This window comes from Hyaena hyaena, unplaced genomic scaffold (genome assembly GCF_003009895.1).
Source record: "Hyaena hyaena isolate Hyena2069 unplaced genomic scaffold, ASM300989v1 scaffold_299, whole genome shotgun sequence".
Taxonomy (NCBI): Eukaryota; Metazoa; Chordata; class Mammalia; order Carnivora; family Hyaenidae; genus Hyaena; species Hyaena hyaena.
Genome location: NW_024080930.1, coordinates 873,551 through 900,772, shown reverse-complemented (window position 1 = coordinate 900,772; position 27,222 = coordinate 873,551). Strand labels below are relative to the sequence as shown.

Here is a 27,222-nt window from a genome sequence, read left to right as displayed (position 1 = left end):
ACTTTAAAATATATAACTCATGCCTTTATCAGTCTTTAAAGAGAAAAGAAGAATTTTGTTAAATGTGTACATTAAATAAGAGCCAGTGTGATAAAGTGGTTATAAACATAGGCTCAGGGAGCTCCTGGGTGGCTCAGTCGGCTAAGCATCTGACTTCAGTTCAGGTCATGATCTCATGGTTTGTGGGTTCAAGCCCCACGTCGGACTCTGTGCTGATAGCTCAGAGCCTGGAGTCTGCTTCGGATTCTGTGTCTCCCTCTCTCTCTGCCCCTCCCCGTTTGCACTCTGTATCTCTCTCTCTCTCTCTCTCAAAAAAAATAAACACTAAAAAAATTTTTTTAAATATACAGTCTCAGGTGTACCTAAAACTAATATAATAATATAATGTTATACGTCAACTGTATCTCCAAAAAAAAAAAAGGGGTGGGGGGAGGAAAAAAAGCACAAGCTGAGGAGTTGACTTGGTTGATGTGTGGCTCCAGCCACTTGCTAGTTATGGGACTTTAGGTACGTTATCTAAACTCATTAGGCCTCAGCTTCCTCATCTGTAAATTTACGATTAATACTAACTATGCTTACAGGGTGATTCTGAGGAACAAACACCCCATATAAAAGCACCCTTGAAGAAAGCATATAATAGACACTCACATATTAGTACCTTCTGTATATGCACATGCAAAAAGGAATCTTCAAAGAATCTTTAGTAAGCTATGAAAAAGCTAAAAGATTTAATTATTAAATATTTTAAGGTAGATGTTTTTGTCTAGTGATGTAAATGACTTAAATAGGTGTCATTTAAATCAAAACCACTTCAAGCATATATTCAGTGAGTTGTCATCATCCTTAGGTATTACAGATGTATTATTCATAGTAAGTTTAAATCTCTGATGTAGACCTTAAAATAAATTTTGCAAGTTAATAGGGGAGTGAGAAAACAAACAGCAATGGTTCTCATAAAGTGGTACGGTTAGCTTTGATTATGTGAGTAGAGAAAGGAAGATGAAATCTGAATCTGAACTATGTCAGGTTTCCCACTTAATTTTGGTAGGCACAAAATGTCTAGCTCTACCCCATTTTTATTCACTAAAATGGAGGAACCCATAAACCCATTAACTAAAAGGAGGCCCCTAGAAATCTCTAGGCTCCCCTAACTGTGCTCCTAGCAGAAACAGAAGCATGTCTACATGCTAGAGGTGCACTCACTAACAAGGCTCTGTAACATCCACGGCACTGCCTGCCTGGCACAGTGACTTCTGTGTCCTGTCATGCCTTAAGGGAGCTGCGGCCAAGGAATGAAGAGACAAGGTGAAGGGGGCACAGAAGGCCCCAGTATTATGGCCACTTTTCATTCTTGCTCCCAGTCCCTACCCACAGTGTTCTAAAACCTCTGAAAAGATTCCCTATGAAAATTTAAAGCAGCCCATTCTTGTTATGGTAGGAGATGTGGACACTACCTCCTTGCTCTAAGTTATTTGTGAAAGGTTTAAACTACTTTACAAGCATGTTAAATATTCTACTGTAAATAATACTTTATATCTGTGAATTTGGAGGGTTGGGCACTGGATATAAGAGTAGAGAGAAAAAAAGCTATTTAATGAGCCTACTGCTAGTCTGTGAGAAAAGAACTTACTCAAGGTGAGTTATGTATTTGATACTTTCATACAAGTTAATATTTGTGTGGGTTTCCCTTTTATAAAAACTGATCAGTCACTAAAAGTTTCTTTAGAAATTTATTCAGAGCACAAGGTTAGTCTATTCTATTGGGGAGATGTTGTCAGGGAAACAGCCTTACATAGTAAGTAAAGAATTATGTTTCTGTCATCTCTTATGAATACGCATCTATCTTCTCCAGTTTGTAAAGGGTACAATTATTTTAAGCCTGTCCTTTTATTTACAGGGTAATAGCATTATAATCATTATACTGTATTCGAGACAGAAATGAGTATTTTTATTTGTCCATCCATAATTTGATTTCTAAGATGTCTGTTTCCTTGCAAAGTACGTCATGTATGGAAAATCTATTCCAAAAATTGTTTAGCACAATATTTAGTATTGTTGAGGGGAAATATTATAAATAAAATAATACAAATCACTTTCAGTATTGGAAGAATGAAAAAGATACTATTAACAGATTTTGCCAAAGCTAAAATTGGGCAGAAATATATGAATAATTTTACAGTTAAAATCTCTATTTTCCAATTTCTTGGCATAAAAACTTTTCATTCTTTAAAAAAAAAAAATAGTTGTGACCAAGAATCTACTCACTATCTGATAACTCAGAATCAGAGACCTTTTGGATTTCAGCTTAAATTTTTTTAAAAGAGAAGGCCAGGATCAGAGGATAAAACTGCAAATTACTTAAATGTTTGAGTACTAGCATGAACAAAATTTTACTTGCAACTGTTATTATGTTAGTTGAAGCAGACATCATACTAAACTTCATTTATTTAATGCATATATGTACTATATAAATAATTTGTACAAGGGCCCTGATCAAAATGGATTATGCAAATGAACCATAAGGAGGGCAATATATAAGAATATAGCCCAGAATTAATAATATGTTAATCCACTACCATTCGCAACAGAGGCTTTTTTTTTCCCTTTGGCTTTCCCTCTAAAGCCTGCTTGATTAACCTGCATGGAAGCAAAAGGTTATATTTTGCTTTATATATTATATATATATATATAATATATGTTATATATTATAACTCTGGGAACCAACTTTGCTAGCTAGCCACAGTAATCAAGACTGGCCGTACTACAGCTCCAGATTATTTCTCCAAGAGTCATCACATTACCTATAAGAAGATGATATAACTGCCGTCTCTGTCAGCAGGATATTTGCTTTGTGTTGTTTTTCTACTAACAGTGACAGACTTGACCCTATCCATCCCAATTTAGTTCTCCTTGATCGAATATCTTCTTTTGTAATCTGTGACTTTAAAAGTTCCTTGTGTGAAGCTATCATATATGATTCAAGACCAACGACTTGGGTTTCATTTATACCATGCTTAAGCAACTAATTAATTAACCTGAGTTAAATAACTCAGATAATAATCCAAATGCTATAACAGATGGAAACTTTTTGTCTTCCATATAACAACAATAGAGCTACGACCAGAATTAAGATTCCTGCCTTAAGGTTTTTCCAACAAGGGGTGCCTGGGTAGCTCAGTTGGTTAAGCATCTGACTCTTAATTTCGGCTCAGGTCACAATCACATGGTTCATGAGATTGCGCCCCATGTCAGGCTCTAGCACTGACAGCATGGAGCCTGCTTGGGATTCTCTCTCTACTTTCACTCTGCTCCTCCCTCCATGCTCTATCAAAATAAATAGACAAACATTGAAAAAAAGATTTTTCCAAACTATACTGTCTTTTCTTACATGTTCTATTCCTCTGCTCTATTACCTTATAAATAATCTGCAATTGACTATGCAGTCATATATAATGGTGTTGAGAATGCTAGGCAAAGATCACTGAAAATAAGTGATTGCTTTTCAATAGCTTAGAATATTAATAAAAGTCAGTGATAATCAGATTATATTGATCAGAGATGAAAATGTCAAAGTTGGTTTCAAATCCTTCAACAGTCTGGTGAAGTACAAAACTGAACAGATTTAAGCTGTTGCTCCAAAGGCCTTCAACATTATAGCAAAATGTGCAAAACATATTTCAAAGTGGAGAAAAATTACAAATAAGGATGGAATAAAGTAGGCTCTCTGGGGGTGCCTGGGTGACTCAGTCGGTTAAGTGTCTAACTTCGGCTCAGGTCATTATCTCATAGCTTGTGAGTTCAAGCCCTGCATTGGGCTCTGTGCTGACCGCTCAGAGCCTGGAGCCTGCTTTAGATTCTGTCTCTCTCTGCTCCTCCCCGACATATGCTCTGTTTCTCTCTCTCAAACATTTTAAAAAGTGAAAAAACACCTTCAAAAAAATAAAGTGGAGTCTCTGTATCTCTTTTTGAGGGTATGAAAATAATAGATATTCATGCCACGAAATACTCAAAACCAAAGACTTTACATTACAGAGATGGATGACCTCATGCTTTGCTTACTTTTACATGAAAAGTAAATAATTTTATAACAGATAAATGTGAATATCTATGGAACTACTTCACACCCTTCTATTAATACCTGCTAAGCTGTTTTCTAGAAATGAATGCACATTCCACTAAAACTAAGCTCTTAGTACTAGAACAGCCTCTAAGGTTTACTGGGTTTACTAACAGCTTTCAGAAAACCACCTCAACAAGACATATGCCAAGCTTGAGAGTTTTTATCAGATACATTATGTTTGCCCATAACAGTGAACTCCTTATGTAACCGCTTCATTTTATGAGCTTGTAATGACTGGTGATATTTTTTTCACCATTCAACCAGTTAAATTATATCTGTGGTCATCATGGACTTATACAAAAGAAGTGTATGTTAGTGTATGTTCATTGAAGGACTATTCACAACAGCCAACATACGGACAAAACTTAAGTGGCTATCAGTGGCTGAATGGACAAAGACATGTTATATGTGCACAATGGAATATTACTCAGCCTTGAGAAAGGAGGAAATCCTTCCTGCAACAACATGGATGGGCTCTGAGGGTGTTGTGATAAGTGGATTAAGTCAGACAGAGAAAGACAAATGCTGTATGATACCATTTATATGTGGAATCAAAAAAAATAAAAAGAATAGAAATAGACTATAATAGTGGTTAATGACAGGCAGGGGGAAAAGGGATTGAGATGATGGCTAAAGGGTACAAACTTCTAGTTATTCAATGAATAAATTCTGTGGATCTAATATATTGCATAGTGATTACAGTTAATAATACGGTATTCTATATTTGAAAGTTCTTACCAGTATTATCTTAAATGTTCTCATCACAAAAAAGAAATGGTGATTATGTGACAAAACACAGGTTAAGTAGCTAATGCTATGGTGGTAATCATGTTGCAATATGGAAGTGCATCAAGTTGACACACTGTATACCTTATACAATGCTGTATTCAAACATGTCTCAAACTAGAAAAAAAAAATACTTTGGAGTTACTCTGTGTAAATACAGATCTGGAAAGCTAGCTTCTAAGTTTTTTGAAGAATTACATTACAGTGACATGACTTGTGGCAACTACATGTGCAAGTTAAAAATGGTGATCTTTTTTCCCCTAAATGGTTATTTGTTTATTTGGGGAGGGGGAGAGAAAGAGAGAGAGAGAGAGCAAGAGCGAGCATAAGCGTGCAGGGGAGGGGCAGAGAGAGAGAGAAAGAGAGAATCCCCAAGCAGGCTCCACACTCAACAGAGCCTGATGTGGGACTTGATACCATGACCCTGGGATCATGACCTGAGATGACATCAAGAGTTGGATATTTAATTGACTGAGCCACCCAGACACCCCTATAAGACATTTCTCTTATCCTCCAAGGAATTTCTACCCTAACTGTAAAAAAAAAAAAAAAAAAAAAAAATCAAATATATAAGGAACAATTAACCAGTCACCTGATTCAATAAATGTTCATTGCACACCTATGTATCAAGCACTCTATCAGATAGTGTCAAGGATGAATAAGCATGGTTCTTATTCTCAAAAGACTTATAAGCTAGTGAACTAGAAACATCTTGATTTCTATCCCTTTGCTCTCAAAGCTACAAAGTGAAACGTTTCTCCTCTTTCTTCCAGTCCAGTCTTTCTCTAGCTTTTTATCTTTAAGTTTATTTATTTATTTGTTTTGAGGAGGGGGGGGTGGAGAGCAGAAGGACAGACAAAGGGAGAGAGAGAAACACAAGCAGGCTCTGCAGTGTCAGCACAGAGCCCAAGGCGGGGCTTAAACCCCTTAACTGTGAGATCATGACCTGAGCTGAAATCCAGAGTCAGATACTCAACTGACTGAGCCATTCAGGCTCCCCTTCCTCTAACATATCTTTCCAGTGTCATTACCATGACCTGAGATGAGATCACTAATCATCTAGGAGCTTTAAGGCCCAAGCAGATGACCCTCCCTCTCTCTTAGGCCAGCTTCTATTCTCTGCAAGAATGAGTGATGTGTGGTCTTCAAGGAGACCTACCTACTCTTCTGAACCAGCCATACCACTACCGGTCCCCTCCTTTTCCCTTTGATCTCTTCCTTCATGATACTTTTCATAATAGTAATTATGCTGTTATTTAAGTAATTATTTTTCTTACTCCCCTACTACTCAAGTTTAAATACCATGAGAAGTGAAACACTTTCTTATTCAATGACATACCCATAGTGCCTGTCACTCAAATAGGCCAAAAGAAGGTGAAGTGTGAGATCAGACAGCAGAGAGAGTTTTTAGTAGCAATGGAGAGAGATGGGGCTCTCCATGGCTTCCAGGGCACCCCATGAGTCATTACCATACTGTTTATATTTCTGCCTCACAAAGTGCTTCAAGGGCAATCTTATTCACTTTGTCCTGGCACACAGACATGCTCAATAAATTCCTGATTTTGAACAAATAAGTATTAAAGTGAACCTATATGTGGATAACTGCCAGAAACAGCTGGTCCGGCTTAGTCTGACCACAGATTGCTTTTGTGTGTGGCTCATGGTGATTTTACACATGTAACTTAGCATTTAATGATTTCGAATCCAGGTGATTATACATGTATATACACATACATATAAAAACACTTCACAAAGGTAATTGTGCCTTCCTGGTGCTCCCATCTTCTGGATGGAATCACCGGTTTATAGTAGAGCTACTTTTAACCTCTTCACCTTCAAATAAAATTTAGAGCTGATTTTTGAACTATTCAGAGACTATAGTCATATTCTGCAAATTATCTTTGAAGCCATTTACACATTTCATCTAGATATTCTCAAGCAGTGACTCCTGTTATGAGGCACTCTCTAGTTGTCAGGACCATTACATGCAGGTCTGAGAACTCTTGGGACAAGGATCTCAAATGTTTGTTCACACCATGACGGTTCTGGAAACATAAAGCTTAACTCTAAGCAGAATTAAAACTGTTAGCCAGCTACTTGGTAAACACTCAGACTGTACTCTTAACTACATCACTAGATCAACAGACTAAAGAGCAAAGAAAACATATAATGTATATGTATACAGTAAATACACAAATTCCTGTACAAATTACAAATACAAATTATTCCAATCTGATTACCTAAATGTTTTCCCTTCCTGTAGCCTCTACAAACAAGAATTCTATGACTACACACACAAGCATACACACTAAACCCTGTTAAGATGGTAATCAATGCAAATAATTACAATATCAACATGACCACAGTGACTTAACCTCAATACATAACATGTTCTCAAATAAATGAAATGCCTGCAAAGCTACTGGTTATTGGTGAATTTCAACCACACATTTAAAGATTCATAAGTTGTTTTTGTACCAAATAATAAATCAATTTTGTCAATTACCCTCTCTTCCAATTTTGGTCTCCATATGGAAACTAAAATGTCTTCAAGACAGATTAGAGGAAGACTGGGGCAGAAAAGCCAAAGGTTTGAGTCAAGTTCTAATTCTGGTGTCTTAGGTCTTAGAAAAATTCCCTAACCTCCTGACACCTCAAGTTTGTTCTCTGAAAATGGCAGAATTATATCTGTTCATCTACTTGTGAGACAGTTGTAAAAGAAAATAGATTAAAAAATAAAAAATTATAGAACATAAAGTATAAAGCTATCTAGCCCCTTTAATGAATAGATTTCCATATATACTATACCGTCTAATCTTTAGAAGTACTAAGAATAGTGCACACAGCCTTGCATTCAGAGTTCTGAACTGAAATAAACAGACTACCACAAGGTGATCTCTTCAGGAAGAAAAATGAACACAAAAGAACAAAGATGAATCTTTCTCTCTCAACTGGTATCACTGAACTTCAGTGAGTTAAACCTAAGTAGTAGTCTACACTGGTTTTTTGGAGTACAATGCTTTCTTTCTATAAATTAGAACTTCTGTTAGACTGGGAGTTGTGACTCACAGGTAGGACATCCAACACTATTTGAGGTGCTAAACGCCTGTGCTATTATTTCCAGGTACAGCAACAGCAATCTATCACTTATTAAATTCTTACATTTTGCTTTGCCAAGATAGCATATGAGACGACACCATTTTACTGTGGTTGATACCAGGTTTCAAAGTGAGTGACTACATATAGCAAGTTTCTTTCATCTTGGTGTTTATGACTTAATACTGCTCAATTCCATTCCCAACTACAGAAGGTTTAATTATCATTATGGGTTTCAATCTAAGCCTACTTATTAGATGACGTTACAGTTCAGAAATGTATCCAATTATAATAATCCATGCTATGACATTATGATACGGATATCTCCTGTGCTAGTGCTCTAATTTTAAATGAATCTACTGTTGATAAGTAATAACTGATGGAATGATCACATATTTTGAATCTATAATGCCATCTGGAAAGGAAGTTAGATAATGTCAAATATGTGTGCACATAATGCAAAAGCACTGGATACTATAACTGCTTTTTCCTAATGTTCTGCTTAGGACAGAGATGGCTAATGTGACTTATAGAATAGATTCTTTTATGTAGCACAGTAACATTATCAATGTCTTTAATCATTATAAACTTGGTACTAAACCTCATGCCCAGCCAAAGGAGATCACAAGAGGACATCTTTCACATTTCCTGGACTAAGGCAAGATGATTTAAGATAATCAAGAGAAAGGGCCTAAGAAATCATTACTTGCTCTTCTCTTTCACTCCAAAGATGAGGAAACCAGCTTAGAGAGTTGATGTAGTTTGCCTAAAATAAGTAGTGCTGGTGGGATAGTCAGGAAAATTCAAGTTCACCCCTTTATTTTTGAGAGGGACAGGATAATAACAATGTATTTTATTTTTAGAAACCAATGCAATGAACTCAAAACCATTATATTATTCATATTTCCTCCCAGGAAATTATTCTCTCTTGAATTAAATCAAGCTCAGGATGCATTCACTCCGTAAACTGTCCCCATAACACAATGACGCTGATACAACATAGCCCTTCTAAATTTTAAAGATCAGGTAAGTAATAATACTGTTAAGGTAATGACTAATACTGTTATATTTCTTCATTATTTCTGTAGCACATGTTCACCAACTTTTAATATGTGCTTTCTATGACAGATTGCTTAGAGCAGTAGACATATTATATTACATGCTATCATATCAGTATTAGATTTTATTTTTGGTGTCAAAAAATAAGTAAGGGTAATAGAAACGAGGTTTGGAATTATAATTACTAATTTTAGTTTTCTTATTTTTAAAAAAATTTTAACATTTTTATTTATTATTGAGAGACAGAGAGAGACGGAACATGCGGCTGGGAGGGTCAGAGACAGGGAGACACAGAATCTGAAGGAGGCTCCAGGCTCTAAGCTGTCAGCACAGAGCCTGACGTGGGGCTCTAACTCACAAACCATGAAATCATGACCTGAGCAGAAGTCGGATGCTTAACCGACTGAGCCACCCAGGTGTCCCTCTTGTTTGTTTGTTTGTTTGTTTGAATTCATTTATTTTGAAAGATTGAGAGTGAGAGCGAGCACACGAGCGGACAGGACAGGGGCAAAGAGAGGGGGAGAGAGAATCCCATGCAAGTTCCACACTTTCAGTGCAGAGCCCAATGCAGGACTTGAACCGATGAACCATGAGATTATGATCTGAGCTGAAGTTGGGACGCTTAACTGACTGAGACACACAGATGTTCCCAGAATTATTTTGAAATGAGCTCTATTTTTATAAATGCTTATCCATAAAATTTTATCAATAATTTCATTATTACCCTCAAACTAGTTCATTGTTCACATCGAATTTTTCTCATTATTCTGAGGTTAGAACTCTCAAAGTATTATTCTTGCTGCACTAATCAAACATATGAGCATTAAACTAGACAAAGAATAATACACTATATACCATCACTCAATAATACATGATGGACCAATATGTATCATTCATATCGGTATATATGAATGCATGCATAGAACTCTTAAATGAAAGCAAACTATGAAACTATTCAAAAAGGGAACAATTATAGGGACAAACTGAGTTAGCTAAAGAAAAGTCCCAGAGTGCCTGAGTAGCTCAGTTGGTTGGGCATTCGACTTTGGCTCAGGTCATGATCTCACAGTGAGTTTGAGCCCCACACTGGGCTCTACATATATTGACAGCTCAGAGCCTGAAGCCTGCTTCAGATTCTGTCTCCCTCTCTCTCTGCCCCTCCCCTGCTCACCCTCTGTCTCTCTCAGAAATAAACAAACATTTAAAAAAAATTTTTAAGTCCCTTGTATAGTTCCCACCCCTACAGAAGTTAACTCTGTGGTACATATGACCTGAGGGAACAGATTGGTAGAGACAAGTATGCAAGGCTCATCTAAAGCTATTACATTTTTTAGAAGTGAGGCATATAAAAATAAAACATTGTGATGTCAAGTGCTTTCTTGATCCCAACACTTTTAACCTAGGACTATATATCCATTCTCCTTTTTAAAACATATACAGTAAGTTATAAAACAAGCATTTATATAATATTTCCTAAGTTATTTGTTTACAAATATAGATTATAAGCCTGAATCCTCAACTCACTTCAAATTGACTTGTCTTTTAGTTCTATGACAGTAAGAACAAAGCAGAAGTAGACCTTTGATAGCTATTTGAAACCTTCACTCTAGGAGCCATTAACTGATAATTCATGTGCTGTAACTAAGCTTTGGCTTGCAAAGCTTCATTTATGTGAAAGAGAAAACATTATATAGTTACTCCCCAAAATATGTTATGAAAACAGAATTGTACAGATGAAACCAAATTCTACAGGCTATCAAGAATTTTCTATGCATGAATTTTAACTCATTTTCCTTTATGCAAATTTTCTTTCTGACTCTTTTGCTGTCATCTGAATCAAGTGCTTATCAAATTTCTATTATCACAATAATCTCATTTTTAATCAAAGTGTTACTAAGATTTCACCTCTATCTAGTAACACATAGCTTCATCAGCTTTTATCAAAGATAAATTCTAGGCATCTCTAAGCTTGAGCTTTGTTTCAAGATTTTCACTTTTTTCTCTAATTTGTATCTATTTCATTGTAGTTTTCATTTTCTTTCATTAGAATTCAATGAATTGGGTTACCTTTTTTCTAAGAGGTATGCATAATTAAATCTCAATTAAATAAAAGGGGAAGCCAGACACTTACTTTAGCTTTTTCTTTAATTATAATTATATAAAAGCTCTTTTAAAAGTAAAATCAGTGCAACATTTCATGCATTAAAATCATACAAGGATGCTCATTAAAAAATCAATTACAATTTCATTATCTTACTTCCATTTTAATATACCTACTATCTATTTTATAACTACAAAAAACACTTGTAAATTGAAAAATAAAATTCTGTAATTATAGAAACTACCAACAAAGAAACAGTCAAGAGTTATTAATTCTACTTTTCTTAGGAACATTGAAAATTTGCCTCACAACATCCCTGTGAGGTGAGGAGTTAAGTTCTCATATATGACAACACAAAAAAAAGGATCAAGATAGAAGTAACAGATTACATGAAGGAAAATGGCCATGTGAAGTCTTAAGGAAATAACATGTATAAACAGCTGCACTTTTTAAATTAGGCTATTTATTTTCCACAATTTTTTATCAGGAATAGTAGCTATTGTGATTCTCAAGAAACAGTAATTCTTCCTCACGAAGGCCTCTTAAGTCTTCAGAGAATTCAGTAGAGCAAAGGACAGGCATACCCTGGAGTTGCTGAGGGTTCGATTCCAGACCACCGCAATCAAGTGACTATCACAGTATGAGTCAAATGAGTTTTTTAATGTGTGTCCAACGGCATATAAAAGTTATGTTTATACTATACTATAGTCTGTTAAGTGCACCATAGCAGTATGTCTTAAAAAAAAAAATGTATGTATCTCAATCAAAAAACACTTTATTGCTAAAAAATGCTAACCATCATCTGAGCTTTCAGCCAATTGCAATCTTTTTGCTGGCAGGTCTTGCCTCAATGTTGATGGCTGCTGACTGATCAGGGTAGTGGGTGCTGAAGGTTGGGGTGGCTGTGGCAATTTCTTAAAATGAGACATCAAGGAAGTCAGATGCAGTAAGTGACTCTTCCTTTCACCAACAAATTCTCTGGAGCACGTGATGCTGTTTGGTAGCATTTTACCCACAGAACTTCTTTCAAAATTGGAGTCAGCCCTCTCAAACCCTGCTGCTGGGGGGTTTATCACTTAAGTTTATGTCATATTCTAAATCCTCTGGTGTCACTTTAATAATCTTCACAGCATCTTCATCAGGAGTAGATTCCATCTCAAGAAACCACTTTCTTTACTCTCCGTAAGAAGCAACTCCTCAACCATTAAAATTTGATCATGAGATTGCAGCAATTCAAATATAATAATGATGATGAAGTATCATCATTGAAATATTGAGAGAATTACCAAAATATTACCGAGAGGCATGATGTGAGCAAATGCTGTTGGAAAAACAGCATCACCAGACTTGTTCAATTAGGGTTGCCACAGACTTTCAATTTGTAAAAAAAAAAAAAAAAAATTATCTAGTAAGTGCAATAAAGCAAACTCCAATAAAACAAGGTATGCCTGTATAATAGGATTTTGCCAAAAGAAAAAACGTTTCTTTCTTCCACTACATGGAAATATCTTAAATGCTATCTAGAAATAAAAAGGAATTCTAATAATTAAGTATCTTCTTTAAAGGTTCCACTTCTTTGGACTCTTCAAAGTTACAACTGTGAAGATTAGAGATCTTAAAGTTGTCACGTTTCTTCCATGTTAGTTAGCTCTCTCAGTCAGAGGCTCTTTGCATCATTTCTGTTACAATAAAGTCCAGAACTTCTTCCACAGGAAATGGTGGCTCCACTAAGCTCCAAAACTAAAGATGGCCACAGAAATTATCAGTTAGCCAAGGAAAATCGGCTCTCTTCACAGGAGAAAAAAAATCCAACTTGGAGAATTGATCTTTTCTGACTTCACAAAGAAACTATCCAGCAGGCATATTATTTAACATCAGTACTCCTTGGACTCAGATAATACCCAGTGATACAGTTCTTCACATAATTTAACAAATATCAATATTCTTTTTCTTTTTTATAAAATTTTTAATGTTTTTTATTTATTTTTTTAAGAGAGACAGTGCAAGCAGGGGAGGCAGAGAGGGAGAGACACAATCTGAAGACAGGCTCCAGGCCCTGGGCTGTCAGCAGAGAGCCCAACACGGGGCTCAAACCCATGAACCGTGAGATCATGATTTGAGCCGAAGTCAGACGCTCAACCGACTGAGCCACCCAGAAGCCCCTCAATACTCATTTTCTATATATTTTTAGGAAAAAAAAATCCATTATTTCGTAGAGCCAGAGAGACCTTAGGTGGTCTCTTTAATAGAAACTTAGTTTGTGAGTAAAGCATACCCTAGAATGATCTAATTACAAAAAACTATTGAGCCAAAGGATTGAATATACTTTCTAAAGACTCTTTTACTAAATGCTTTACCATTAATTGCATGTTATAGACTCCAAAGCCACTATGAAGAAAATTTCTATCTATAATTATGTTTAAGGTTTCTTATCATCATGAGGAATTTCTATTGGTGAAAATCAAAAATTGAAGCAAAACATAAAGACTCTTTTTGGTACCCCAGGTAACAAAGACTGAAAAAATCTGGCTTAATTTAGCTTGGGACTTAATTTTCTAATTTATATGCATAGGCAGCCTTTAAACCGTCCCCCAATATGATTATAACATCCCTATATTGCTTAAAGGTTAATGTAAAAATAAACCCAAACTCTCTTAGACTACACACATCCACAAACACCTGTACTTTGTTATAAACCAGGAAGAACACTACTGACACAAAACAAGTATTCATCACTTAACTGATGATTTAAAATAATCATAAGCTAACATTTCTATAATGCAATAAGGAAATGTATCTGATGAGTCTTCCGGAGTAATAATTTTACTAGAAATCAGAGTTATGTGAAATGAATAATTTTTAGTATGTCTCTTTCTAATTAAAAAAAAGAACATGCTTTATATTCACTAAAATAATGCTATGATTTATCCAGTATCTTTTTTTTTTTAATGTTTTAAAGTTATTTTTGAGAGAGAAAGAGAAAGCATGGCGGGGGGGGGGGGCGCAGAGAGAGAGGGAGACACGGAATCTGAAACAGGCTCCAGGCTCTGAGCTAGCTGTCAGCACAGAGCCCGACACGGGGTTCGAACTCATGGAATCATAACCTGAGCCGAAGTCGGACGTTCAACCAACTCGGCCACCCAGGCACCCCCATTCTAGTATCTTTTTGAAAATACTTAATTCTTCATCTTTTTTAAAAAGAGCAGTGTTAAGATGGTGGAGGAGTAAGGCAACCCTTAGCCTGCCTCCTCCCTAGAAATAGCTACATAAATATAAAATCATTCTAAACACCCAAGAAATTGATCTGAGGACTAAGAGAACAAAGCTGCAAGACTACAAACAGAAAAAAAGAGTACCCTATGGAAGATAGGAACTGTGGAGTTGATTTGAGGGAGAAAAGAGGCACAGGTATTGTGGAGTGGAGGGAACAGAGAGGAGCAAGAGACAGAGAGAAAAATTGTGAAAACACATGTAGAAGATTAAACAAAAAAATTCTTCCCTAAAACCACTGACTGGGAAACAGAAGAGGGTTTAAAATATTGCAAGTTTTTTTTATCAATAGTGGAGAGCAGAGTAGTCTGAAGTTTGGGAGGTCCACACCACTGCCAGGGTCATGCCTGTCAGTGGTCTGGTAGGGAAGGAGGGCAGAGACCAGGTAGCAGGCAGTGTAGACTAAAGATCCCCTGGGTCACTAGAGGAAGAGTTCTCCTGCTTTTTTTTTTTTTTACACTTACTTATTTTTGAGACAGTGTGAGACAGAGTGTGAGCGAGGGAGGGGCTGAGAGAGAAAGAGACACAGAATCCTAAGCAGGCTCCAGGCTCTGAGCAAGCATTCAGTACAGAGCCTGATGCAGGGCTTCAGCCCGCGAACTATGAGATCATGACCTGAGCCGAAGTTGGACATTTAACCGACTGAGCCACCTAGGTGCCCCAGAGTTCCCCTGCTTGAAAGTACATTTGGTAGATGTGATATGGCTTCCCCAGGGGCAAAAGACATGGTGGGTACCACTGAGCTGCCCTGCTCACCAGCATAGTAATAAAGATGGCAGCTGAGGGCAGCAAACGTTGGCGCTGGCTTTGTGCTGTGATTTACCATAAACTCTGAATTGCGGTGCTACCGTTTTCCGGGACAAACTGGCACCGGCCACAGAGTGGGGAGACCCTCCCCCAGGGAATAAGCACAGGACTGGACTATGGGGGTTTCTGAAATTTAGAGGTTTGAAACACAGCCACAGCTGAGATAAAACACAGGAGGGCTGTGCAGCCTGCCAGACAGACAGCTTGGAAACAGGGTGAAGGCAGGGATATGACAGAATCTGGGGATACAGGAGGGAGGACTTCTCTTCTATAAGGGCTTCCTGAGGAGTGGCGGGCAAGAGCTTCCTGCTCTGGAGGCTAGAGAGCAAGGGGAAACCATTTTTACCCTCTGCCCACCAGCACTGACCCACCTCAGTGAGCTTAACAGTGCCACCAAGAGGAGACTGGAACTGCTATACCAAGCCCTGCCCCAGCTTGCCCCGCAGACGCATCTCCACTAGGGCAAAAAGACCTGAAAAACAGCACAACAGCCTTTCCCCCCAGAAGACCAGCGTAAAACACGGGCAGATACCAAGTCTACTGATCACAGAGAGCTACAAGGCTTCAGCTCTACGGAGATAGGATCTAGCTTTCTTTTTATTTTTAATTATTTTTAAAAGTTTTACTATTTATAGTATATATTTTTCCTCTTATTTTCTGAATCTAGCTTCTTTTACCAAGCAGACCAAAACACACTTGGGAGCTAGTTGGGGTGTTGGGTTTTTTTTTTTTTTTTTTTGGTGTTTTTTTTTCCCCCTGGACAAAATGACAAGATGGAGGAATTCACCCCAAAAGAAAGAACAGAAAGTATAGGGCGCCTGGGTGGCTCAGCTGGTTAAGTGCCTGACTCTTGATTTCACCTCAGGTCATGATCTCACCGTTTGTAAGTTCAAGCCCTGCATTATGCTCTGTGCTAACAGCGTAGAGCCTGCTTGGGATTCTCTCTCTCACTCTCTCTCTCTGTCCCTCCCCTGCTTGTGCACTCTCTTTCCCTCTCAAAAATAAAGCAATAAACCGTAAAGAAAGAAAAGAAAGAAAGAAAGAAAGAAAGAAAGAAAGAAAGAAAGAAAGAAAGAAAGAAAGAAAGAAAGAAAGAAAAAGAAATTGGAAATTACAGCTGGGATTTAATCAGTACAGGTGTAAGTAAGATTTCTGAGCTAGAATTTAAAGCTGGGCTTGAAAAAAACACAGAAGCTACTAAAGAATCACTTATGCCAGAGATAAAAGAAGCAAAATCTAGTCAGGCTGGTAGATTTTGTGAAATGTGAAATGTGAAAACAGAGATAAAAACCCTCGTAACAATGAGGATGGATAAAGCAGAGGAGCAAATCAGTGATACAGAAGATAAACTTAAGAAAATAATGAAGCTGAAAAGAAGAGGGAAAGAAAGGCATTAGATCACGAAGGTAGACTTAGGGAATTCAGTCACTTCTTAAAACATAATATATTCATATCACAGGATTCCCAGAAGATGAAGAGAAAAAGGAGCAGAAGGCTTATTTGAGCAAATTGTGGCTAAAAACTTCCCTATTCTGGCAAAGAACACAGACACTGAAATCCAAGAAGTAGAAGGAATTCCCATTTAATAATAATTTAAAAAAAACCTGGCCATCACCTAGATATATCATAGTCAAATTCACAAAATAGAGAGAAAATGGTGAGAATCCTAAAAGCAGCCAGGAAAAAAAAAGTCCTTAACCTTCAAGGGAAGACAGATCAAATTTGCAGCAGATCTAACCACAGAAACTTGGCAGCCAGAAGGGAATGGCAGGATATATTCAACACACTGAATGGGAAAAATATGCAGCCAAGAATACTTTATTCAGCAAGGCTGTCATTCAGAATAGAGGGAGAGATAAATAGTTTTCCAGACAAAGACTAAATGAGTTCGTGACCACTAAATGAGCCCTGAAAGAAATAATAAAGGGGGCTTTCTGAGTGGGGGGGGGGGGGAGAGAACAGAGAGAGGAAAAGAGACAGCTTTACAGGTAACACAAAGTCTCTAAATTCATATCTATCAATCATCACTCTGAAGATTAAAAGCTCCAATCAAAAGACACAGGGTGTCAGAATGGATTTAAAAAAAAAAAAAAAAAAGGCCCTTCTATATGCTGCCTACTAGAGATTCATTTCAGACCCAAAGACACCAACAGATTCAAAGTGAAGGGATGGAGAACCATCTACCATGCTAAAGCATGTCAAAAGAAAGCCAGAGTAGCTATAGTTAGAGAAACTAGATTTTAAAACAAAGACTGTAATAAGAGATGAAGAATGGCATTACATCATAATTAAGGGGTCTATTCATCCAGAAGATCTAACAACTGTAAATATTTATGTCACCAAATATATAATCAATTAATCACTAACATAAGGAAACTCATTGATAATAGTACAATAGTAGTAGGGAACTTTAACACCCCCACTTACAGCAATGGACAGATCAGTGAAGCAGAAAAGCAACAAGGAAACAATGGCTTTGAATGACACACTGGAATGGACGCACTTCACAGCTTATTCAGAACATTTCATCCTCAAGCAGCAGAATACACATTCTTTTTGGATGCACTTGAAGCATTTTCCAGAACAGATCACATACTGGGTCACAAATCAGCCCTACAAGTACAAAAAGATTGAGAGCATATTTTCAAACCACAACCCTATAAAACTTGAAAGTAAACAAGAAATAAAGCCTAAAGCCATCATAAGAAGGGAAATAATAAATACACCACCTAACCTCACACCTAAAGGAGCTAGAAAAGGAACAGCAAATAAAGCCTAAAGCCAGCAAAAGAATGAGAATAGTAAAGACTAGAGCAAAAATAAATGCTATAGAAACAAACAAAAAACAATAGAGCACATCAATGAAACTAAGAGCTGGTTCTTAGAAACAATTAATAAAACTGATAAACTTACCAAAAAGAAAAGAGAAAGGACCCAAATAGATAAAATCATGAATGAAAGAGGAGAGATCACAATTAACACCACAGAAACCCAATTATAAGAGAATATTTTTAAAAAATGATATGCCAACAAACTGGGCAATATTGAAGAAATGGACAAATTCCTAAAAATATACAAATCAACAAACAGAAGAAATATATTTGAACAGACTCATAACCAGCAAAAAATGGAGTCAGTAATCAAAAATCTCCCAACAAACAAAAGTTCAGGGCCACATGGCTTCCTTTTTCAAACAGTTTCAAAAAACAGAAGCAAAAGGAAAATTTTCAAACTTCTACAAGCATTACCTTGACTCCAAAACCAAAGAACCCACTAAAAACAAGTACAGGCCAACATCCCCGATGAACACAGATACAGAAATTCTGAACAAGATAATAGAAAATGGAATCCAATGGTACACTGAAAGAATTATTCATCAGGATCGAGTGGGATTTATTCCTGAGCTGCAAGGCTGGTTCGATATTCACCAATCAATCAATGTGATATACGACATTAATAAATAGGAAGGATAAGAACTATATGATCCTCTCAGTAGATGCAGAAAAAGCATTTGACAAAATACAGCACCCATTTTAAAAAATTATTTATTTTTTAATTTACAACAAGTTAGTTAGCATATAGTGCAACAATGACTTGAGGAGTAGATTCTTTAATGCCCCTTACCCATCTAGCCCATACCCCCTCCCACAAACCCTCCAGGAAGCGTCTGTTTGTTCTCTGTATTTAAGAGTCTCTTATATTTTTGTCCCCTTCTCTATTTTTATATTATTTTTCCTTCCCTTTCCTTATCTTCATCTGTTTTGTATTTTAAAGTCCTCATATAAGTGAAGCCATATGATATTTGTCTTTCTCTGAATCATTTCACTTAGCATAATATCCTCTAGTTCCATCCACAGCATCCATTCTTGATAAAAATCCTCAACAAAGTAGGGATAGAAGGAACATACCTCAACATCATGGAGGCCATATCAAAAAACCCACAGCTAATCCCATCCTCAATGGAGGAAAACAGAGAGCTTTTCCCCTACAGTCAGGAAAAAGACAGTGATGTCTTCTCTCACCATTACTATTTAACATAGTACTGGAAGTCTTAGCCTCAGTAATCAGACAACAAAAAGAAAAAAAAAAGGACATTCAAACTGGCAAAGAGGAAGTCAAACTTTCACTATTTTCATGATTTCTATATGATAATCCATATGGAAAACCTGAAAGACTCCACCAAAAAATTGCTAGAATACATCAATTCAGCAAAGTCACATAAAATCAATGTACAGAAATATGTTGGATTTCTAAACATCAACAATGAAGCAGCAGGAAAAGAAATCAAAGAAGTGATCCCATTTACAACTGCACCAAAAGCCATTCGATACCTAGGAATAAACCTAACCAAAGAGTTGTAAAAAATCTCAAATGTGAAAACTATAGAACACTTATGAAAGAAACTGAAGACAACATAAGGAAATGGAAAAAAAATTCCATGCTCAGAAATTAGAAGAATAAGCATGGTTAAAATGTCTATACTATCCAAAGCAATCTACACATTTAATGCAATACCTACCAAAATAGCACCAGCATTTTGCACAGAGCTGGAATGAACAATCCTAAAATTTTTATGGAATCACAAAACATCTTGAATGTCCAAAATAATCCTGGAAAAGCAAAGCAAAGCTGGAGGCATCATGATTCTGGAATTCAAGATCTACTACAAAGCTGTGATCATCAAGACAGTATGGTACTGCCACAAAAACAGACATACAGATCAATGGAATGGAATAGAAAACCCAAAAATGGACTCACAACTATATGGTCAACTCATCTTTGACAAAGCAGGAAAGAATATTCAATAGAAAAAAGGTAGTCTCTTCAACAAATGGTGTTGGGAAAACTGGACAACATGCAAAAGAATGAAACTGGACCAGTTTCTTACACCATACACAAAAATAAGTTTAAAATGAGTTAAAGACCTAAATGTGCGACAAGAAACCATCAAAATCCTAGAGGAGAACACAGGTAGAAACCTCTTTGACCTCGGCCAGAGCAACTTCTTACCAGAGAAGTCGCCACAGGTAAGGGAAACAAAAGTCAAAATGAACTACTGGAACTTCATCAACATAAAATAAAAAGTTCTGCATGGTGAAGGAAACAATCAACAAAAATAAAAGGCAACCTGTAGAACGGAAGAAGGTATCTGCAAATGACATATCTGATAAAGGGTTAATATCCAAAATCTATAAAGAAATCATACTCAACACCCAAAAAATAATCCAGTTTTTTTAAAAAATGAGCAGAAGACATGAGCAAATATTCTTCTTCTTAACATTTATTTATTTTTGAGAGAGAGAGAGAGAGAGACCGAGAGAGAGACAGAGACAGAGACAGAGTGGGAGAGGGGCAGAGAGAAAGGGAGACATAGAATCTGAAGCAGGCTTCAGGCTCTGAGATGTCAGCACAGAGCCTGATGTGGGGCTCAAACCCATGAACCATGAGATCATGACCTGAGCTGAAGTCGGTCAGATGCTACTGACCACCAAGGCACCATGACATTTTTTTTCCCCAAGTTTATTCATTTCTGAGACAGAGGGAGACAGAGCACAAGTGGGGGAGGGGGGGAGAGATAGAGGGAGACACAGAATCCAAAGCAGGCTCCAGGCCCTGAGCTGTCAGCACAGAGCCCAATGTGGGCCTCAAACTCACGAACCACCAGATCATGACCAGAGCCGAAGTCGAATGCTCAACCGACTGAGCCACCCAGGCACCCCAACATTTTTCTTTTCTTAAAAAGTGTTTATTTATTTATTTTGAGAGATAGAACATGCACACGAGTGGGGAAGGGACAGACAGAGAGGGACAGAGATGATCCAAAGAGGCTCCACGCTGTCAGCACAGAGCAAATGCAGGACTCAATCTCATGAACCATGAGATCATGACCTGAGGCAAAATCGAGAGTCAGACACTTAACCAACTGAGCCATGCAGGAGCCCCAATAGACATTTTTCCAAAGAAGATGTCCAGATGGATAACAGACACATGAACAGAAGCTCAACATCACTAATCATCAGTGAAATGCAAATCAAAATCACAATAAGATACCACTTCACCTGTCAGAATGGTTAAAATGAACAACACGAGAAACAACAGGTGTTGGCAAGGATGTGCGGAAAAGGAAACCCTCTTGCACTGCCGGTGGAAATGCAAACTGGTGCCGCCACTCGGGAAAACAGTATGGAGGTTCCTCAAAAAGTTAAAAATAGAGCTACTAGGTATTTACCCAAAGAACACAAAAGTACAGATTCTAAGGGGTACATGCACCCTGATATTTATAGAAGCATCATCAACAATAGCCAAACTATGGAGAGAGCCCAAAAGTCCACTGATGGATGAATGGATAAAGAAGATGTGGTATACATGCACAATGTATCCATCAAAAAGAATGAAATCTTGCCATTTGCAACGATGTGGTTGGAGCTAGAGTATATTATGCTAAACGAAGTTAAGTCTGTCAGAGAATGATGAATACCAAATGATTTCACTCATTCATGTGGAATTTAAGAAACAAAACAGATGAACATATGGGAAGGGGTAAAAAAGAAAAAAGAGAGTGGAAAACAAACCATAAGAGAATCTTAAAGAGAAAACTAAGGAAAGTGGTTGGGGCATGGGCTAAATGGGTGATAGGTAGTAAGAAAGGCACTTGTTATGATGAGCACTGGGTGTTATATGTAAGTGATGAATCACTGAATTCTATTCCTGAAACCAATATTGCACGCTGTTACCTAACTGGAATTTAAATGAAAATGTGAAAAGAAAAATAAAAGAACCAATGAAACAAAATTAAATAAATAAATAAACAGGGCATATTTTTACTATTTTAATTTAAAAAATCAGTGAGGAAAAAAGTCACTTAAAAATCACATAAAGGGGCGCCTGGGTGGCTTAGTCGGTTAAGCGTCCGACTTTCGCTCAGGTCATGATCTCGCGGTTCGTGGGTTCGAGCCTCGCGTCGGGCTCTGTGCTGACTGCCAGCTCAGAGCCTGGAGCCTGTTTCAGTCTGTGACCCCCTCTCTCTGACCCTCCCCTGCTCACGCTGTCTCTCTCTCTCCTAGAAATAAATTTAAAAAAAACATTAAAAAAAAAATCACATAAAGAAGTAAACATACCCCCCCAAAAAAAATAAATAAAAAAGAAGTAAACATACCCCTATAACCACCATTCATAAACGCTGCTCCACATATTTTAGAAAGATAAAAAGCTAGAAAACCATAAGGTTTCATAATTTTAGATAGAAAAACTAAAGCCTAGTGATGTGCTTTAAATAAAATATTGACAGGGGCACCTGGGTGGTTCAGTCAGTTAAGCTCTTGATTTCAGCTCAGGTCATGATCTTGAGGTTCATGAGTTTGAGCCCCACAACAGGCTCCACATCGACAGTACGAAGGCTGCTTGGGATTTTTCTCTCTCTCTCTCTCTCTCCATCTCTCTCTGCCCCTCCCTAACTCATGCGCACACACTCTCTCTCTCAATCTCAAAATAAATAAACTTAAAAAAAGAAAATAAAAAATACTGACAGTTTTATAAAAGAATTGTTCCTCTCAGTCAAGTTCTTTTATCCTTTAAAAGAAACTATCAGTTATCTTTTAAGAAATAAACACAAGGAAAGCATATTGCTACATTTGTCAAAGCATAGATTTCTAAAGCTACCAACTAAGAGGAGGAAATCACTAACAATTAGAATATCAACAGGAAAAAAAGTAAAAAAGCTTGGACTATAAAGAGCATCTATGAAAAATCCATAACTATTGTTATACTTAATGATAAAAGACTTAAAGCTTCCCTTCAAGATGATTAACAAGACAAGGATGTCCACTCTTGTCCCTTATATTCAGCATGTACTGGAGGTTCTAGACAGGGCAATTAGTCACAAAAATGAAATAAAAGTTATCTAGATTAGAAAGGAAGAAATAGAATTATCTCTACTTTCAGATGACATGATTTTCTATATAGAACATCCTAAGGAAGCTACAAAAAACTATTAAAATAATGAGTTTAGTAAGTTTATGGGACCCAAGATCACTGTACAAAAATCATCAGTATTTCTATATGCTAGCAATAAAGAATGAGAAAGTGAAATTAAGAAAATAATTCCAAAAACAGCATGAAGAATAAAACATTTAGGAATGCATATAACAAAAGAAATATAAAACTTACATTCGGAAAACTAAACAACACTACTGAAAGAAACTGCAGAGTTAAATAAACGGGAAAGCATCCCATGTCCGCTGATTGATAGATTTGACATTAAGGTGACCAATAAAATTCTTCTACGGATTGAAGGCAAATCCTATCAGAATTCCAATGGGCTTCTTTACAGAAATTCACAGGCTGATCCTAAAACTTACGTAGAAATTCTAGGGTCTCAGAATAGTCAAACAATCTTGAAACGGAAGAATAAAGTTATAATCGTGAAGACTGTGGTACTGGCATAGGATAGATCAGTGTGTTAGAATTGAAGAGTTCAAAATTCAATGTATAGTCAACTGATTTTTGACAAAGATGCCAAAACAATTCAGTAAGAAAAGAATGATCTGTGGGGCAACCAGAAATTCACAGGCAAAAGAATGAAGTGGGGCCTCTATCTTACAATGTATGTATAAGTGAAGTCAAAAATTAACATAAATGTAAGAATTCAGACTGTAAACTTCTCAGAAAAAAACACATCTGTAAATCGTCATGACCTTGAATTGGACAATGGTTTCTTCTGGTGTAAATGGTGCAGCTGCTTTTGCAAAAACAGTTGGGCAGTTCCTCTAAGGGTTAAACAGCAAATTACCATATGACCCAGCCATTCTAGTTGTACAACATATGTGGAGAACTGAAAACCTACATCCACACAAAACCCTGTACACAAATATTCACAGTAGCATTATTCACAACAATGGTGTAACTTTCAAAAAGTGAAAACAACACAGATGTCTATCAACTAATGAGTGGCTTAATACAATGCAGTATATCCACACAATGAATATCATCCAGCAATAACAGGAAATGAAGTATTGATACATTCTCCAATGGGGATGAACCTTGAAAAACTCATGCTCAGTAAAGAATTCAGTCACAAAGGCTGTCTATATGATTCTATTGATACAGACTGTCCAAAACAGGCAAATCTACGTTGACAGAAAATTAGTGGTTACCTTGGACTGGGGGAAAGAGGGGGAAAAATTGTGTGAAAGGGAAAAATAAAGTAACTGGTAATGGGTATAGGGTTTTTAGGGAGATGATGAAAACGTTTTAAAACTGATTATGGTACTGGCTGCACAATTCTACAAATATACTAAATACCCCCTGAACTGTATACTTTAGGTAGATAAGTGGCTTAGTATGTGAATTATGGCTCAATAAAATAGTTACTAAAATTATTGACAGTAATATCAATAGCTAAGTGGATCCTGTTGGAATTCAAAAGGTAAACTAATTATTCTTTATATTAATATCTGTGTTAGGGCCCTGTCTAGTTTATGGTACATTTTTGTTTGTAATGATCAAGATGTACCAACTTCTCTGTCATCTCAGTAATGGTAAAAACACACATTTATTTGCTCAACAAATTTGTTAATTATTTATTACGTATCTAAATGGCTTGAAACTCATGGGACACTAATAAATGCAAGTCAGTAAGACTTGGTGGAATTCAGCCAAGTAATGGTAAATATGTGTTGAACAATGACAAACATCCAGATGAAAAGGATCTTTAAGTGGGACACAGAAAACAAACCCTCTTGGGAGTTTAGTAGAAGGAGTGCCGCCTCAACCAGGATGGACCATAATGATCAATGCCTTTGGAGACCTCTCTGTTCTAACCTAGCCATTAGTAAACACTGCTGCTGCATATCTCTTCCCTTACTTGATTCCACTTCCGTAAAATGATGTGGATAGACTATGTAATAAAAAGTTCCTTCTATCTCCAAAGTTCTAATATCAACATTTAGACTTCAGTTTAGTCCAGTGATAAAAATGTATTTACAATGGATACATGGCCAAGTTAAACTGTCAGAGGAAAACAGCAATATGAAGGAAAATAAATACAAGTAAAATATGCATTTATTTCAACTGGTTGGTCATATTTACATTTTATATACCCTATAAGGAAGGTGTGGTCTCTCAGGCATGACTACTTTCAATACATTTCAGTGTACTGTCAGCTTATTTCCACGTGAAATGTGTTCTCTCAATCTTTACTTCTGCAAAACGTACATAGTACAATTCTCAAGTTTAAAAAATCAATAGTCCTGAAATTCACTTCTTTGAGTCAGATAAGAAGTGCTTGTGTTGACCTTGGTAAGAGATGAAATTTTTAAAAACACATTTTGGTTATACCTGGTTTTAAAAACAAAGACTATAAATATTGTCTAATTTCACAAAAATACATCACTGAAACATTCTGCAGTGCTTTTTAGATAAAAAGAAAAATTATCATCAAAAGGATAAAAAAATTATTCTATTACAATGAAAATGCACATCTTAGCATCTTTCACATTATTCAGGTACTTAAAAACATTGTTTATTAACATACTTCTTAGATGTTCTTTATACGAACTAGGAAATTTTGAAGAAAATTAGACTAAGTCAGTAAAATGCAAGACTTAAATTTGTTAAGAGTGACTGAATTTCAAAGAATATAGCTAGTTTCATATTTTAGTTTCAAGGTCTTATGAATCCTGTAGCTGTAACTTCCTTCAGTTGACGGAAGCCCTGTACCAAGGGTATTTAGTGCAGGTACTCCCTTTCTGTGAGGGAAACTGTTTCATTCACATTTATTGACTGTTTACCGTGCTAAGCACCAGGAATACAAATGGATAAAACACAAACCTTGCCCCAGGAGACACTGATAATTTCATGTTAACCCCCATATATTAAGTTAGGAGGTAACAGGGATTCAATAGAGGAGTACATGTAATGCAACATGAGGGCATGTAAATTTACTGGAGGCAGTGGTGCTAAAGCTTAAAGGATATGTAGGGGTTGACCAGCTGGTGGTTGAGTTAAAGGCAGAAGTAGGTGGGAGGAAATATGGAGTGTGGGTACACAGCCATTGCAAAGAGAAGGAAGAACATTCCAAAAACAACAAAGCAAAGACTTGCAGGTGAGAAACAGCATGGTTGCTTGGTTATATGTAAAGAACAGCAAGCAACCTGGGGCAATGGCAACAGAAGCACAGGGTGATGAGGCTGGAGAAGCCTCACCTGATGACCGTGGATGGAGTGGTCTCTATATACCATGCCACGGACACTGTGTGGCTTTTGTGTTTGTGAGTGAACACCTATCAGAGTACTATGTCGCCAAAGAGGAAATACCCAGGATTCATCTGCAGCACATATAACCTCCCAAATATCTCCACCAAGACTTTACAAGTTATTACAACAACAAATGTTACTGGCTAGAAAATGCTTCAAGTCCTTACCTTGAGTTAAACCATACGTAAATCACAAAGTTTCCTTTGGAAAGTCTAGACTAGAAACCAGGTGGGTCATCTAGTCCCCATCCCTCTGTGTGACCTTGTTTTCTTAAAAACTTAAAAATGAACCTCGCACACTTCACTTTACTTCAGACCTCACCATTTCTTACACAGCACAAATGTCACATATTTACATCGCTTGTTTGATCTCTGCCTATGTTCACATCTTGATCTTATCCCTTACTTCTCTAATAAGCAGAAAAATGGGATGTCAAACTCAAAGGAAGGACATTTTCCTCTAAGTCCTAGATCAGAACTATCCATATCACATACCTCCCTTCCAACAGAATCTCCAATATGGTCTTTTAAAAACAGAAGTGGAACAATAAAAGGTATTGTAAAAGCCATCTACAGGGAAGAGATCATCATTAATCTAGGATCAATCTGTTCCACCGTGAATGACCACACGTCCACCTCCAGCTAGTCATTTTGAAAACAGAAGCCGACAATCACTGGGACGGATTGGTGAACATTCTTTCCCATTAATGACACTGGTGGGGCAGGGAGGGA

The 27,222-nt window shown here is 36.9% G+C and overlaps 1 protein-coding gene across 1 annotated transcript in view; it reads right to left on the bottom strand.

Annotated features, from left to right (window-relative positions):
• HOMER1 (homer scaffold protein 1) overlaps nucleotides 1-27,222 on the bottom strand; it is a 140,056-nt gene that overhangs the window by 40,504 nt on the left and 72,330 nt on the right. The gene's annotated exons all lie outside the window — the stretch shown is intronic.